The sequence below is a fragment of the Oncorhynchus keta genome, chromosome 27, assembly GCF_023373465.1.
Source record: "Oncorhynchus keta strain PuntledgeMale-10-30-2019 chromosome 27, Oket_V2, whole genome shotgun sequence".
Lineage (NCBI taxonomy): Eukaryota > Metazoa > Chordata > Actinopteri > Salmoniformes > Salmonidae > Oncorhynchus > Oncorhynchus keta.
The window spans coordinates 33229423-33243943 of record NC_068447.1 but is presented as its reverse complement, the minus strand read 5'-3'; the positions used below and the strand labels follow the sequence as shown (position 1 = coordinate 33243943).

The window sequence follows — 14521 nt, the reverse complement described above, 5'->3', positions numbered from 1 at the left end:
ATACATTTGGTTGAAATTTGATTGATCTTGAATTGTCAAGTGTACTAAACTCCCATTAAAATAACATTGTGCCTCTCTTTCAGATCTGCCAAACACATCTCTGCTTCTGACAGCTTCTCCCTGTGCTGACCATGATGGACAGTGCCCATGAGAGCTGCTGTTGATGGGCTTCTGGCCAAACACCACAGAGAGAAAGACATCCTGAAGTAGGTGGATGCAACATACAGCTCTGCCATCAGCTCTACCACCAGTACAGTGGCAATCGGTGGCGTTTAAAATTAGGGAGGCAATGGTCTTATTTCTATTACAGCATAAACAGTGACACATTCAGACAGTGACACATTCAATACCGCCTTGCATACACTTGCCTGCATCTAACTGATTTAAGGTGAAATAATTAGTCTAAACAGTTACAAATTCAGTAGTTTATTTCTCGTTTTATTCCGCTTAAGAAACGTTTTTCAACAGAATTGGCAGAATGTATACACCCCTGATCACCCGCACACACAGTTCACTTTAATAGCAGCCACATACAAACAGCATGATCACTTTGCCCGTTGTATAATTCCTTCTTGCATGAACATCTCTCCACCTCTGACCTTTTCCCTTCGCTTATGGACTTTTCCAAGTCAAACCTACCATAATCGCTAACCGTTACACACAGCCTACATTATTGTCACCATATTAGCTAACGCCATAGTCAACATAGCTACTTGAACTAATGTGTTAGTAAACCCACTACGATCATGCAGTAGAGTGTACAGTAGGGATGACCCCATTTAGTCAACTGGTCGATAGTTTGGTTGATACGCTGTTGGTCGACTGAGATTTCTTTAGTCGAGCAGTAGCAAAATATATATATATCATGATGTACCCAAGACCCAGTCTGATTCACGCTGATTGGTCTGATCCATTGTGGAAGCAGTGAGGATGTCACAGTCTATAAGTCTAAGACACGTGCTACTGAAAGTATATATGGTTATATTACATAAGAACAATGGTGCAACACTAATAAACAATTTATTATTTTATAACAAATGCGCTTTCTCCCTCGTCGGATAGCTCTCGCTGTCCAAGGTTCTGAAACACATCAGTGCGCTGTTGAATTGGCGCCTTTTCCTAGACTTGCTATGTTTCTATGTGCGCAATAGCAAAGTTAACCAGTGTATTGGTGTTGAGAACAATGCCACGGAGGCAGAATGAGGAGATGAGAAAACAGCCCTTGCCTTATTGTCTAGGAAATGGAGGAGAGAGGAAACCCAAACTTAATTAGGTCTATAATCAATAGCCTAACTCTTAAATGTGCCTGGCTTTATAAATCATCAATATATCTACAGAAATAACACAGCTCATGCTTCTGTTGCCTGTTGGAGTGGTTGTTTAATAGCCTACAGATTCCGTTAGCAAAAAGTAAACAATTTCACAAATTCCTCTATTTTTAATCTTCGCTTTGCTGTAATAAAGACTTTAAACTTTTTTTTCCCATTAGAACAGCCTCTCTGGTATAATTTATTTAGTGTTTACACTGTTTCAAATTGTGGGAAAAATAATATTTATAATAATAATATTATGATTATGATCATAAGTAATGTCATTATCAGTAGTAGGCTTAGTATAGCAGCCTTGTATAACCACGATGGAGCTGTAGGCCTAAGAGCACATCCTGTCTAGTCTTAATACCGTAACTTACTGAGGCCTATATTCAATACTTCTATAGGCTACTGTATCAGTCAATCATTCATTCATGTAATCACACAACATACGAGTCATTCATGATTGGTTTGAGGCTAGACTATGATCTGTAAATGTCTACTACCCTTTTTAAAAAGTTGTTGAGTGAAATTAGCACTATCCAATTGGTAGTTAGAGTCTTGTCCCATCGCTGCAACTCCAGTACGGACTCGGGACAGGCGAAGAGCCATGTGTCCTCTGAAACACAACCCTGTCATGCCACACTGCTTCTTGACACAACGCTCATTTAACCAGGACGCCAGCTGCACCAATATGTCTTAGGAAATGCTGTACAGCTTGCGACCGAAGTCAGCATGCATGTGCCCGGCCCCCCACAAGGAGTCCCTAGAGCACGATGGGACAAGGACATGCCGGCCAAACCCTAACCCGGATGGCGTTGGGCCAATTGTGCGCCGCCTCATGGGTCACCCGGTCGTGGCCGGCTGCGGCACAGCCCGGGATTGAACCCGGGATTGTGGTGACGCCTCGAGTACTATGAGGCAGTGCCTTAGATCACTGCCCACTCGGGAGGACCGCAATTAGCACTGTTTCTATTTGATTTTTGGTGAGGAAGTAGGCAATATGGAATACATTGGAGGAAGGGAGAATAAATGAGTAATCTGTTAATGGATGTACAAACAGAGGGCATCTGTACAAGACATGGACAACGTCAGGGAATAAGCAGGTAAATGTAGAGCGTATCAATGACAAAAGTTGGGCAGAGAAATAACAATTATTTAGATAACATTAGATAGTAGATACGTATGCTATGTACTGAACAGGGCTAGCAAGCTGTTTTCAAAACATTGGATCAACTTGAGCAATGAGTTCTCAGCTTGCTAGATAGCAAAGCCAACCAAATATACACCTTAGCAAACAATAGTTTTGTAAACTAATGTTGGCTTCAACTAATATGGCAAGTACATAGACCTATTTCTCTGTAAATACAATGTTAGATCGAGTCTACGATATTAGCCAGAAGGCTCTGATGTTAGCTAGATAACCAGTCAAGTCTATGGAAGAGACTAGCTAGCTACAGTAGCATCCTCTTTGTAGTGTTTCTACTATGTTGAAACAATCATTTTCAAATGTTCTTAAATGTTGCTAACACACACATTGCTGTAGCTTTTAAATTCTGTGAATTTAATTTTGTAATTTTAAACAATTGAATCCACATTAAACATCTCCTCCCTGTTGCCAATGCCTGACAACGCATCGGAAACGGCTCCCACGATACGAAGAGGACTTGGATATGAAGAGGACTTGAAACGTTCGAGCTTGGAATGTGCAAAGTCCGCATTATGTTTCCCAGCAGCTTAGCAGTAACAGTCACTGATTATGTCACAGAGAGAGATGACAATAACATTCGTAAATTCGCTCTGGCTATCTACTCTGATTTCAGAGCACTCTCATCTGAGGAAAAAAAGCATAATTAAATTGTTGCCAGCAGCACAGTTACAGTCACCAACGCTCTGGATAACATGAAAAAAGCCTAACTAGCTCTGCCAGGGTGAGAAAAATGGTTACCATGGAGATTACCCAATTCACTGACTGAACTTCTAGTCAAAGAGATTGCACTTATTTGGGGAGATCGCAAAATAGAACTTCTACATTCAAGACAGGAGAAACAAATTGATTCATAATATAATAAAACACATTTTTACATTTTTTCTCAATTTGTTTCTATTCCTACTTTCTGCAACTCCCCAACGGGCTCTGGAAAGGCGAAGGTCGAGTCATGCATCCTCCGAAACATGACCCACCAGTCCGCGCTCCTTAACACCCGTCCGCTTAACCCAGAAGCCAGCTGCACCAATGTGTCGGAGGAAATACCCTTCAACTGACGACCGAAGTCAGCCTGCAGGCGCCCGGCCGCCACAAGGAGTCGCTAGAGTGTGATGAGCCAAGTAAAAAATACCTGTTCTTAACCGAATGACATGGGGCCAATTGTGAGACTCCCGGTCACAGCCAGTTGTGGCACAGCCTGGGATCGAGCCGAGGTCTGTAGTGACGCCTCAAGCGCTGTGCCACGTGGGAGGAAAAATTAAGGAAGCTTTAAGGGAAAAGATGAGGGGGAAATTAACTTAAGATGTTTTATGCAACTGGGACTTAATCTTTGCATTGGTGAGACTGAGGTTGGTGAATATCAATTATTCATATTATGTTTTCCTCCTCCCCCTATGAGCAGCACAGTGGAACATAAATCAGCCAAGCCATCTTTTCATGCATAATTTGCTTACACAAGTGTTTTTCACCTTACCATTGACTGACTTTACTTGGCTGTTCATCTTGGAAAATTGATAGCAATAGTCCATCGCAGCAATGTTTTTGTCTCTTCTCTTCAAATGTGATGAAATCCTGGTACATCAACCAGTTGCCATAGCGCCCTGGTAGCAGCCTAAGCACAGAGCTCTGTAAATGTGTACATATTTAGTTATTTTTAGGTGTTTTAAATTGTTGTTGTTTTAATCAGCTCTTTTGTTTTGATAACATCTGGTTGTTATTGCATATATCTGCGTTTTAGAGCCACAAATTTGCAGATTGACTGACAGGTTCACACTTTGTGGCTTGGCTAGCTAGTTTAAAAAAATGCATCTGGACACAGTACCATCTATTTAGTTTCATTTGCCAATTCCAGATCTTTTGAGAACATAATTTGAGGAGTCGCCTGAAGCGTGAGAGGAATGGGATATACAGGAATACAGCAATGCCGAGGCAGAGGGCTCGTAATGAGGATGACTGGCTACTATGGTAAACTTTGTGTGGTGAACTTTCTGGTGCTGCTGAGGAACCACCCAAGTGGCTGCTACACAGAGTGGAAGAGGAGAAGTCCAGTGGCTATAAGACTCTACAAGATCATCAGCAGACTCCATCACCATCATCTACCATCCCCTGTCCAGCTCCCTTCGCTCAAGTCATGAACTGACCCTCTCTATCTTCAGAGGATGCAGCTTCCAAAGACTAAGCCTCTGTTGGTTGACCTGTCATGATATAGGCCTATTGTTTTAGTTGTTTTGCTCACGAAGCGTTTTGGGATTCTATGAAAAGAACTATAGAAATGTCATCAATTATTATTCATTATTGTATAGTGTCCTTACTGAGATGTCTTGCCATTTCTACATAATGGCCAATCAGAGGTTACACGCCACTGAGGCTCATGAAACCTGATTAAATGCATCTTACAATGAACACTCTATAACCATGGAAAGGGAGAGAGTCAAAACAAAGCCCATGGATTTCATATCGCAGAAGAAAATATTGTCACTTTGAGCAATTACTAATAAAACATTGGTCTCTAAAGTCATGATATGGAATGACTGTGTTTCGCTGTACTCAGCTTGACTAAGACAACTGCTTGCAAAACAACCACCATTCTGGACTTAAGTTAGCTCCATTTTCCTTAGTTAAAGCTCACTAGGAGTAGCAACATTGCTGTTGATGCCCTGCTGTCAGTAGATACTGTAGAACATTGGCAACCCAGTGACTAAGCAGAGAGAGAACCTTCAGCAGAGAGGGGTGTTTTAATTAGTCACTTCAACCTGATGGAGTAGAAGCCTTCAAACCTCCAGAGTGGCTCCTCAACGTACAGTATTGTACTGTATGTGCATGGTGGGGGGAGCTTGTATGTTACATTTGCCTGAACCCGCAGGTATAAAATTTGAATGGAAATGTTAGACCTTTTTCTGTAAAAATGCTAACATACAGACATGCTATGACCTATTCACAGCAAATTCAACACAACAATTTATTCAAACATAAATCTGCGAGGATGGCAGCAATATTTCACAGGGTTAAAACATGCATAAGCAGCGATTCCCTCTGAAATGTCATAGAGCGGCCTTCCGCTTAGCAGTCGCAGGGCTATCACAGTTCACAGCTGCAGAGGTGACGCCACGGCAGGGCCTTGCCAAATTGAACACTGGCCCACGCAATCAGGCTGGCTTAAAATATGAAACAACATTTTTTAAATGAAATATTTTGGGCCTCCCGAGTGGCACAGTGGTCTAAGGCACTGCAGTGCTAGCGCCGTCACTATAGAACCGGGTTTGATCCCGGGCTGTATCACAACCGGTCTTGATCAGGAGTCCCATAGAGTGGCGCACAATTGGCCCAGTGTCTGGGTTAGGGGAGGGTTTAGCCGGGGAAAATTTACTTGGCTCATCACGCTCTAGCGACTCCTTGTGGTGGGCTGGATGCCTGCAGGCTGACCTTGGTCATCAGTTGAACAGTGTTTCCTCCGACACATTACGAAGCGTGGTTAGGCAGATCAGGTGTTGGAGGATGCATGACCCGACCTTTGCCTCCCGAGCCAGTTGAGGAGTTGCAGCGATGAGAAAAGATTGAAATTGGGGAGAAAAATACTAAAATAAATTTTAAAAATACAAATAATATTGTATAATATTTATTTCCACTTTTCGTAGGCCTAGATTGCATGGTTGCATTCAAGACAAGGTTGTTTTTATTGATCTCAGGTTGTCAGTGTCGGCAGAGTAGGTCTACAGGTTCATTTTTGAAGTATGCATATTGCCTATTATTAAAGATTCTGATAATATCTCCAGAAATGTAAAGTGTCGTAGAATTGCATAAAATATGTTTATAAAAGGCACATTTTTTCCCCCAGATCCTCCTAAACAATGTTCCTCTAGCTGGGGCTGAGCTGCTTCCCCACCTATGATGTGTATTTCATTATGTTTGTTTACAGTCTTCCTGTTTTGTCAGCGGTGTTGTTGTAAGCGGTTGTAACTTGTGTAGTTGCTACCTAACAACCGGCCTAGTAACGGCCTAGTAAGGAAAAATTGTGGTGTTTCTTAGTCACAGTTATCTTGTGTTATGTGTTAAATGATGCAATGTGATCGCACAAATTTTCACTTTAATATGTCTGGGTATGTTTGCTGTATTTTTGCTGGAAATGGTTGGCCCAGTAACTTTTACTCATTCCCAGCCACACAGGAATTTCTGCCTACACCTCTGCACAGCTGCCCAGAGCTCACTGAAGGCCTGCCTGCAGCAGCAGCTGTGGTGGGCATCAGAGTAGAGCACCACCAAGCTGCCACACTGTGACATCCCTCAATATGCTCTGTGAGGATTTGTTGCCGACTCGATTTGTGGATGACTTATTATTAATTCTTCCAATGACAAAATGGGCCTTTAATTCGGGAAGTCATGTCGGGCAACAACAACGGCTCAGGCCTCGACCAACGCAAACCCATCCCATCGATCTACCCTGACTTCCCCTGGCCTCCTCTGACTGAGGTGAGTGAGCCAGATTACATTAAGACATCTACCAAGGGGAAGGCTGTCCTGCAGTCCTTCTATACTGTCTCAATAGGTCTGTGTGTTGTCGTGTTAGATCTCATACAGGCTACAGTATGTTTCTCGAATGTTATGCCATGCTTCACCCACAATTGGGATTTGCCCGAAAGCTTTTGTGTTATTCCATTTGCAAAATGTCAATAACAGTAAACCTCAGATAATTGAGCTGGAGTGCAAGGATTTGTCTCTTATAAAAACAGAACCAATTTTTCAACTACTCAATCAATTGGAGTATTACTGAACCTATTTACATTGCTTTTGAGGATTTGGATTACCTGACAGTAATTATGGGAAATTATAGCATAATGAACAGGCTATAGGCTTAGAGACAAACTGACATCAGGGAAAACTTCTGGGTACATAGGGATACATTCCCTATATCCACACAAATGTGGACATTCTATTGATTTGCCTGAGTAAATGATGCTCTTGAGTTTGACAAGATGGTGTGGTATATACACTATTCAGTACAAGCACCATACATTTAAATCAACGGTGAATACCATCACTATCCAAGTCTCAATCACCTCTATTAATGCGCATTATAAAACAGGTGGTTTGAGCCCTGAATGTTGATTGGCTCAAAGGCATATACCAGGGGAATGGCTAAACAATCATTTTACTGTTCTAATTATGTTGGTAACCAGTTTATAATAGCAATAAAGCACCTCGGGGGTTGTGGTATATGGCCAATATACCACGGCTTAGCGCTGTGTCCAGGCATTCTGCATTGTGTTGTGACTAAAATCAGCCCAGAGCTGTGATTTATTGGCCGTATACCACAACCCCTCGGGCCTTATTGCATTAATTATACTTTGTCCAATATCAATAATCAAAACGTCACTGTTAAATTGGATGGCATTCGCTACAATACTAATTAACTGCACATACTGTAGAGGCGTGCAAATATCCATAGGCTACTTTATTGTACATATAATTGTTACATACATTATTCGATCACCGTACGTAAAGTTATGTGAAATGTAGCCAACTTAATTTAACATGAGATCACCCGCAGTCTGTCAGCCTATCCCTGTATCTCGACTGCAAAATTGTAACACAATTCGGATATCTCTCAACATTCCTCACAGAGTCGGCCAAACATTCAATAGCCTACCTTATTTCATCGTTGACTGTTAGATGGGTTTCGGTCGCACAAGATTTAATACTCTGTAATTCCGTTTTATCTGCAATATGAGTGATGAGAAGGAAAACGGTACTGGTCTAAAATATCACGCAGATTAGATTGGCGGTCCTTCTCATTCGAATCGAATCAACAATGTTTTCTGGTGCCCGCCGTATTGCCCCACTGCGTGACGATGGATAAACGACGCTAAAGTGGAGCTCGCCGGCTCACGGTGGTAAATGCAGCACAGAGGCTCATTCACGTTTGCATTGGAGATGCAGTTGTGTGGCAGTTGGTGATGCTGCTGCTGCGCTGGTCGTTTGGTCCGTGCAGACATAGGATTAGAGGTGGGGGTGGGGGCAGTGGGCAACACAGGGCCCTGAAACAGAGCATTTCAAGAATCACTATCAGCTCAATTAATAGCAAGCTGTCCTTTACAACAAGAATCTGCATTTGACACGACAGTCATGGTAATCAATCGTGAAACAAAATACTGCATATATGTTTACTTAGCATGTACAACAACATAAAATATAGTGAGGTGGATGTCATTTTCTGAGCATTCTCAATTTATAATGTGAATAGAAGGTATGACCCTTAGATTAAAATAATCTGCCTAGTTAGGGTTTATTTTAGCAAAAGCACACTTTGAAGTGTGTGCATGTGTGTGTGTTTGGTTTTACTAACCTTGTGGGGACCAGAGAGAGAGAGAGAGAGAGAGAGAGAGAGAGAGAGAGAGAGAGAGAGAGAGAGAGAGAGAGAGAGAGAGGGGTGGGTGGGTGGGTGGGTAATAGAAAGGGGAGAGGGGGATTTGTTTTACTCAAAATATGATAAATATTCAGTGATGATACATTTTGGATGGGCAGGGGCATTCCAGGTCCTGAAAGATAAACCATGTTTTATTTTTTATTACTACTAGTTCTTTAATACCATCCTCAAGTCACATATCCATTAAAAACATCATAAACGGTATTTGCCCTGGTCTAACCACTTTCATCATGTTGCATTACCATAAAATACATAGCTCATCTGTAAACAGCCCATCCAATCTACCTCATCCCTATACTGTATTTATTTATTTATTTATCTTGCTCCTTTGTAGCCCAGTATCTCAACTTGCAACATTCATCTTCTGCACATCCTACCATTCCAGTGTTTAATTGCTATATTGTAATTACTTTGCCACAATGGCCTATTTATTGCCTTACTTCTTTTGTCCTACCTCATTTGCACATGCTGTATATAGATTTTTCTACTGTATTTATTATTGACTGTATGTTTTGTTTATTCCATGTGTAACTCTGTGTTGTCGTATGTGTTGAACTGCTTTGCTTTATCTTGGCCAGGTCGCAGTTGCAAATGAGAACTTGTTCTCAACTAGCTTACCTAGTTAAATAAAGGTGAAATTTAAAAAAATGAATGTTAAAGAAAGTGCCAAACCCAGATTCGTCCATCGGATTGCCAGATGGTGAAGCGTGATTCCTCACTCCAGATAACGCATTTCCACTGCTCCGGAGGCCAATGGTGATGAGCTTTACACCACTCCAGCCGACGCTTGGCATTGCTCATGGTGATCATATGCGTGTGTGCAGCTGCTTGGTCATGGAAACCCATTTCATGAAGCTCCCGATGAACAGTTCTTGTGATGACGTTGCTTCCAGCGCCGTTTGGAACTCGGTAGTGAGTGTTGTAACCGAGGACAGACTATTTTTATGCGCTTCAGCACTCGCAGGTCCCGTTCTATGAGCTTGTGTGGCCTACCACTTTGCTGCTGAGCTGTTCTTGGTCCTAGACATTTCCACTTCACTATAACAGCACTTACAGTTGACTGGGGCAGCTCTAGCAGGGCAGAAATTTTACAAACTCACTTGTTGTAAAGGTGGCATCCTATGATGGTGCCACGTTGAAAGTCACTGAGCTCTTCAGAATGACAATGTTTGTAGAAGGAGACTGCATGGATGTGTGCTTGATTTTATACACCTGTCAGCAATGGGTGTGGCTGAAATAACCAAATCCACTAATTGCAAGGGGTGTCCACATACTTTTGTACATATAGTGTATAGCTCAGCAATAATGTAATTTCTCCTTGAGGCATCAGCAAATATAGACTTTGCAAGATGAAGGGCTTCAATTGATTAAATATTGATTTGATTATGTGGTGATCATTTAAATGGCTAATTTCAAAGATCAACAGCAGGCTTGCCTTAGCCCTAATCCTAGCTTCATTTCCACATCCCGATTCCACCCTAACCCTCAACCATAACTCTAACCCTAGCTTCATGTCCACATCCACGTTCAACCCTAACACTAGCCTCAACGCTAACCCTAGTCATACAAACATTTGTTGTTGTTTCCAACTCAATGACCGTCTCTATGTGTCACGACTTCCGCCGAAGTCGGGTCCTCTCCTTGTTCGGGCGGTGCTCGGCGTCACCGGTCTTCAAGCCATCATCGATCCACTTTTCATTTTCCATGTGTTTTGTCTTGTTTTTCCTCACACCTGGTTTCAATTCCCTCAATTACTTGTTGTATATTTAACCCTCTGTTCCCCCCCATGCCTTCGTGTGGGATTTTTTATTTATTATTAAGTGCATGTGCACGTTTTCTCGAGTGCGCAACGGGTTTTGTCCCCATTTGTTTGTTGTTCTGGTTTCCGGTGGTTTTAGGAATGAAACTGCTCTGTTGATTACCGAGTTTTCTCTCCTGCACCTGACTTCCCTGCCGCCAGTTACACACTCCCTTACACAATGGGCCATTCTTTTTACCATAATAACTTTTTATTTGCCCTCTATTCTAAGTCTATAAACTTTACCTTCCAATGGCCTGTATACAAATACTTCTTTACTTGTATAAGCAGGTAGTTTGTGTTTTTTTGTCAGGCATCTTGCTTTTTTGTAACCCTGGGGAATGCAATGTAAAAAATACTGTGTCGTTGAAATACTATCTCATGGTTCTTTATGTGATTGAATTTTCTACGATTTTAACTTTATTTATGAATCCTGACACAATCCAAATCCTGACACACACGGTTGGACAGTGTTAGCTTGCACCATTCGCCTGCAGTGTGATTAATTCCCAGTTTGAAATTGAACTGACAAACAACGACGATCTATCCTCTCCTGATAAATGCCCCATCGGCGGACCATTAAGGATGCTTGATTTGATAAGACCATGACTAACATCTTGGCATCTAGTCTGAGGGTAAATATGTAAATTGACCAAGTAGCAGCCAATCGGTGAGGTATAAACTAAAGGGTGATTAGACAATGTTTTGTCACGTCCCTTACAAAGACACACAATTAATTCTCCCTTTCAGCTTAGCTGAAGAAGAATTGTTGCAGAGAGGTGGAGAGGTAGACAGACACAAGCACAGCTGTAGCAGGATGCATGATTGTGTCAGCCACATCATGTCTCTGGTCACAGATCTGGTTATTGCTACATAGTCTCTGCTTGAGTCTAGAAAATGTAGATGTACAGCCTGTACATCCTACAGTACAGCAGGGATGGGCAACTTTGATGGGGTGGGGGCCACAGAAAATCTGAAGGCTCTAGCCTTTTGGGGACCATAAGCAAAATAATGTCATACATTTCTTGCCATAAAGTGGAGAGAAATGTTTGCAGTTTTTAATATGATATCTGAGTGAGAGTGACTCACAAAATCAATGGGGCGCCCCTAGTCGGTAATTCAACCATGATTAAGTTTAGATAGCTGTCTATACTAATTTACCAATCCAAAATGTTTTAGCTGACATGGAATAATTGAGTGACTGCCAGTGACTGACATAACAAGAGAAAAACTGCTGATACACAACCACATGTCAAATTGCACCTTGTGTAATGTACTATTCTTTCTCTCAACAGTAAGTTGAGACCCTGACTGAGTTCCTAAAAACTCAACAAATGTTGTTGTTTTTTATTGGGGGGGGGGATATTTATCCACACCCTACAGAAGGTGGGCCCCCAGCTGCCCATCTCTGCTGTACAGTAATGCAGTTAACATTTCAAAGTGCTTCAAGGATTACAGAGTAGGGTTGGGAGGGAGGGAGGGAGGGAGGGAGGGAGGGAGGGAGGGAGGGAGGGATGGAGGGAGGGAGGGAGGGAGGGAGGGAGGGAGGGAGGGAGGGAGGGAGGGAGGGAGGGAGGGAGGGAGGGATGGAGGGAGGGAGGGAGGGAGAGACGGTGCTCTGTAAGGTTTCAGCATCTAGTGCAAACAGCATTGCACAGTGATCAGCAAGCTCTGTGCTGATTGGATGGGAAACAAAAACATGGTTGACAATTGACAAGATATCGGTTAATCAGACTTGTCTTCACCATTTCGCTCCACTTCTTTATTTTCCCAATTTGTGTGCACTGGGGCATGTGCAGAAACCCTGCTTTTGATACCTTGGACTTGTGAGACCAATTCCCTTTCACAATCTATTGTAGTGGATATACAAATAGGTAGTTGGCTTTGCAAAGGAGCGTATTGATTTTTTATCCAAGGCTGTGCTGTTTATCTGTTAGCAGATACTGTTTCTCCTCTGACTGCTGTGGCACTGGTTCACTGAACACTGGCATGACACACATCCACAATTCATGTGGAATTAAATGGTTATATGCCGCAGTGTATGACATCATTAGCAGTGTGCTACTGTCGGCTACCTACCTCCAAATACTGACTAAAGATGAACTAACCTTAGTGGTAAATCACCTACAGTTATCACAATGGTTCACACACGGCAGCAAGACTGCTAGGCTGCTTTATAAAGACCTTACGTTGAGCACAAAACTCAACGCATTTGAGTGAGACATTGTGAAAGGAAATAGAGAAATCGTTTTTTGCACTGATTCCAAGAAGCTCTCCTTCCAGTAGGAGTTGTACTGCTGTCTGGAGCCAGTGCGGTCCTGACATGCCTATCAAGAGACAAGCAGACCTTGGCTAATTAGTTTAGTGCCAACAGCCTGTGTATGTCAAAATATAGTCATACTTTGGTAGACTCAGGTATTTGCAAAGTAAATGAGTCATTGTGTTTTTCTTGCCAGGCCTTACTAACACATTTGCTCAGTAATTGTACATAAATCTTTGCAGTTCAGCATAATTACGTTCATGGATGGGTAAGGAAGTACAGTAATTCATTGCAATTCCAGCATTGGGCACAACCCCAAAAAATCACAGAATCATTCAGCAATTATTACAAGAAGAGGGGAAAGCAGCACAATCTGATGAGTAAAGAATTTAGTTAAACTATTTTGAACTGGAAAAAATGCTGCACTTCTTTACAATGGCAACACAATTCTACTAAGCTAACACATGGAATTGTTTTAAGATAGTCATACCGTGCATCATTGAGCTACTTGATTTTGAATTTTAGGACCCTTTTAGGCCTAATTTTAATTGTATGTTTTATAATTGATAAAATATTGAATTTGGCCTTTACTACTATAGTCCATAGAATCACATTGAATAACACATTCATAAATGGCTAAAAAAAAAGACAGTCCAAAATACAGCATAAGGAATAAGGTTTTGAAGAGTCTATCATATATATCAAGGAAATATAACAAAGCTCAGAAAATGTAGTTTTTTAAATGGACACATATTTAACCCCTTTTTTTTAAAGAAATCTCAGGAAATACAGTACTGTGCAACAGCTTTAGGCAGGTGTGGAAAAATGCTGTAAAGTAATAATGCTTTCAAAAATGGACATGTTAATAGTTTATATTTATCATTTAACAACATGCAAAGTGAGTGAACAGAAGAAAAAATTTGGTGTGACCAAGATTTGTCTTCAAAACAGCATAAATTCTTCTATGTACACTTTTTGAAGGAACTCAGATGGTAGGCTGGCCCAAACATCTTGGAGAACTAACCACAGTTCTTCTGCAGATTTAGGCAGCCTCGTGTGCTTCTTTCTCTTCGTGTAATCCCCGATTAGACTCAATGATGTTGAGATCAGGGCTCTGTGGGGGCCATACCATCACTTCCAGGACTCTTTGTTCTTCTTTACACTGAAAGTAGTTCTTAAGGACTTTCACTATATGCTTGGGGTCATTGTCATGCTGCAGAATACATTTGGGATCAATCAGATGCCTCCCTGATGGTATTGCATGATGGATAAGCATCAGCCTGTACTTCTCAGCATTGAGGAGACCATTCATTCTGACCAAATCCCCAACTCAATTTGCAGAAATGCAGCCCCAAACTTGCAAGGAACCTTCACAATGCTTCACTGTTGCCTGCAGACACTCATTCGTGTACCGCCCTCCAGCCCTTCGGCAAACAAACTGTCTTCTGCTACAGCCAAATATTTAAAATATTATGACTCATCCGTCCAGAGCACCTACTGCCATTTTTCTGCACCCAGTTCCTGT

At 41.8% G+C, this 14521-nt stretch overlaps 1 protein-coding gene across 1 annotated transcript in view; it reads right to left on the bottom strand.

Moving 5' to 3' along the window:
• LOC118360308 (disks large-associated protein 4-like) overlaps positions 1 to 8372 on the bottom strand; it is a 155122-nt gene extending 146750 nt beyond the window's left edge. The window contains exon 1 of the mRNA XM_052482586.1: positions 8162 to 8372. The gene's annotated coding sequence lies outside the window, so the exon portion shown is untranslated. The remainder of the gene's footprint in view (positions 1 to 8161) is intronic.
• Positions 8373 to 14521: the final 6149 nt, after the last annotated feature.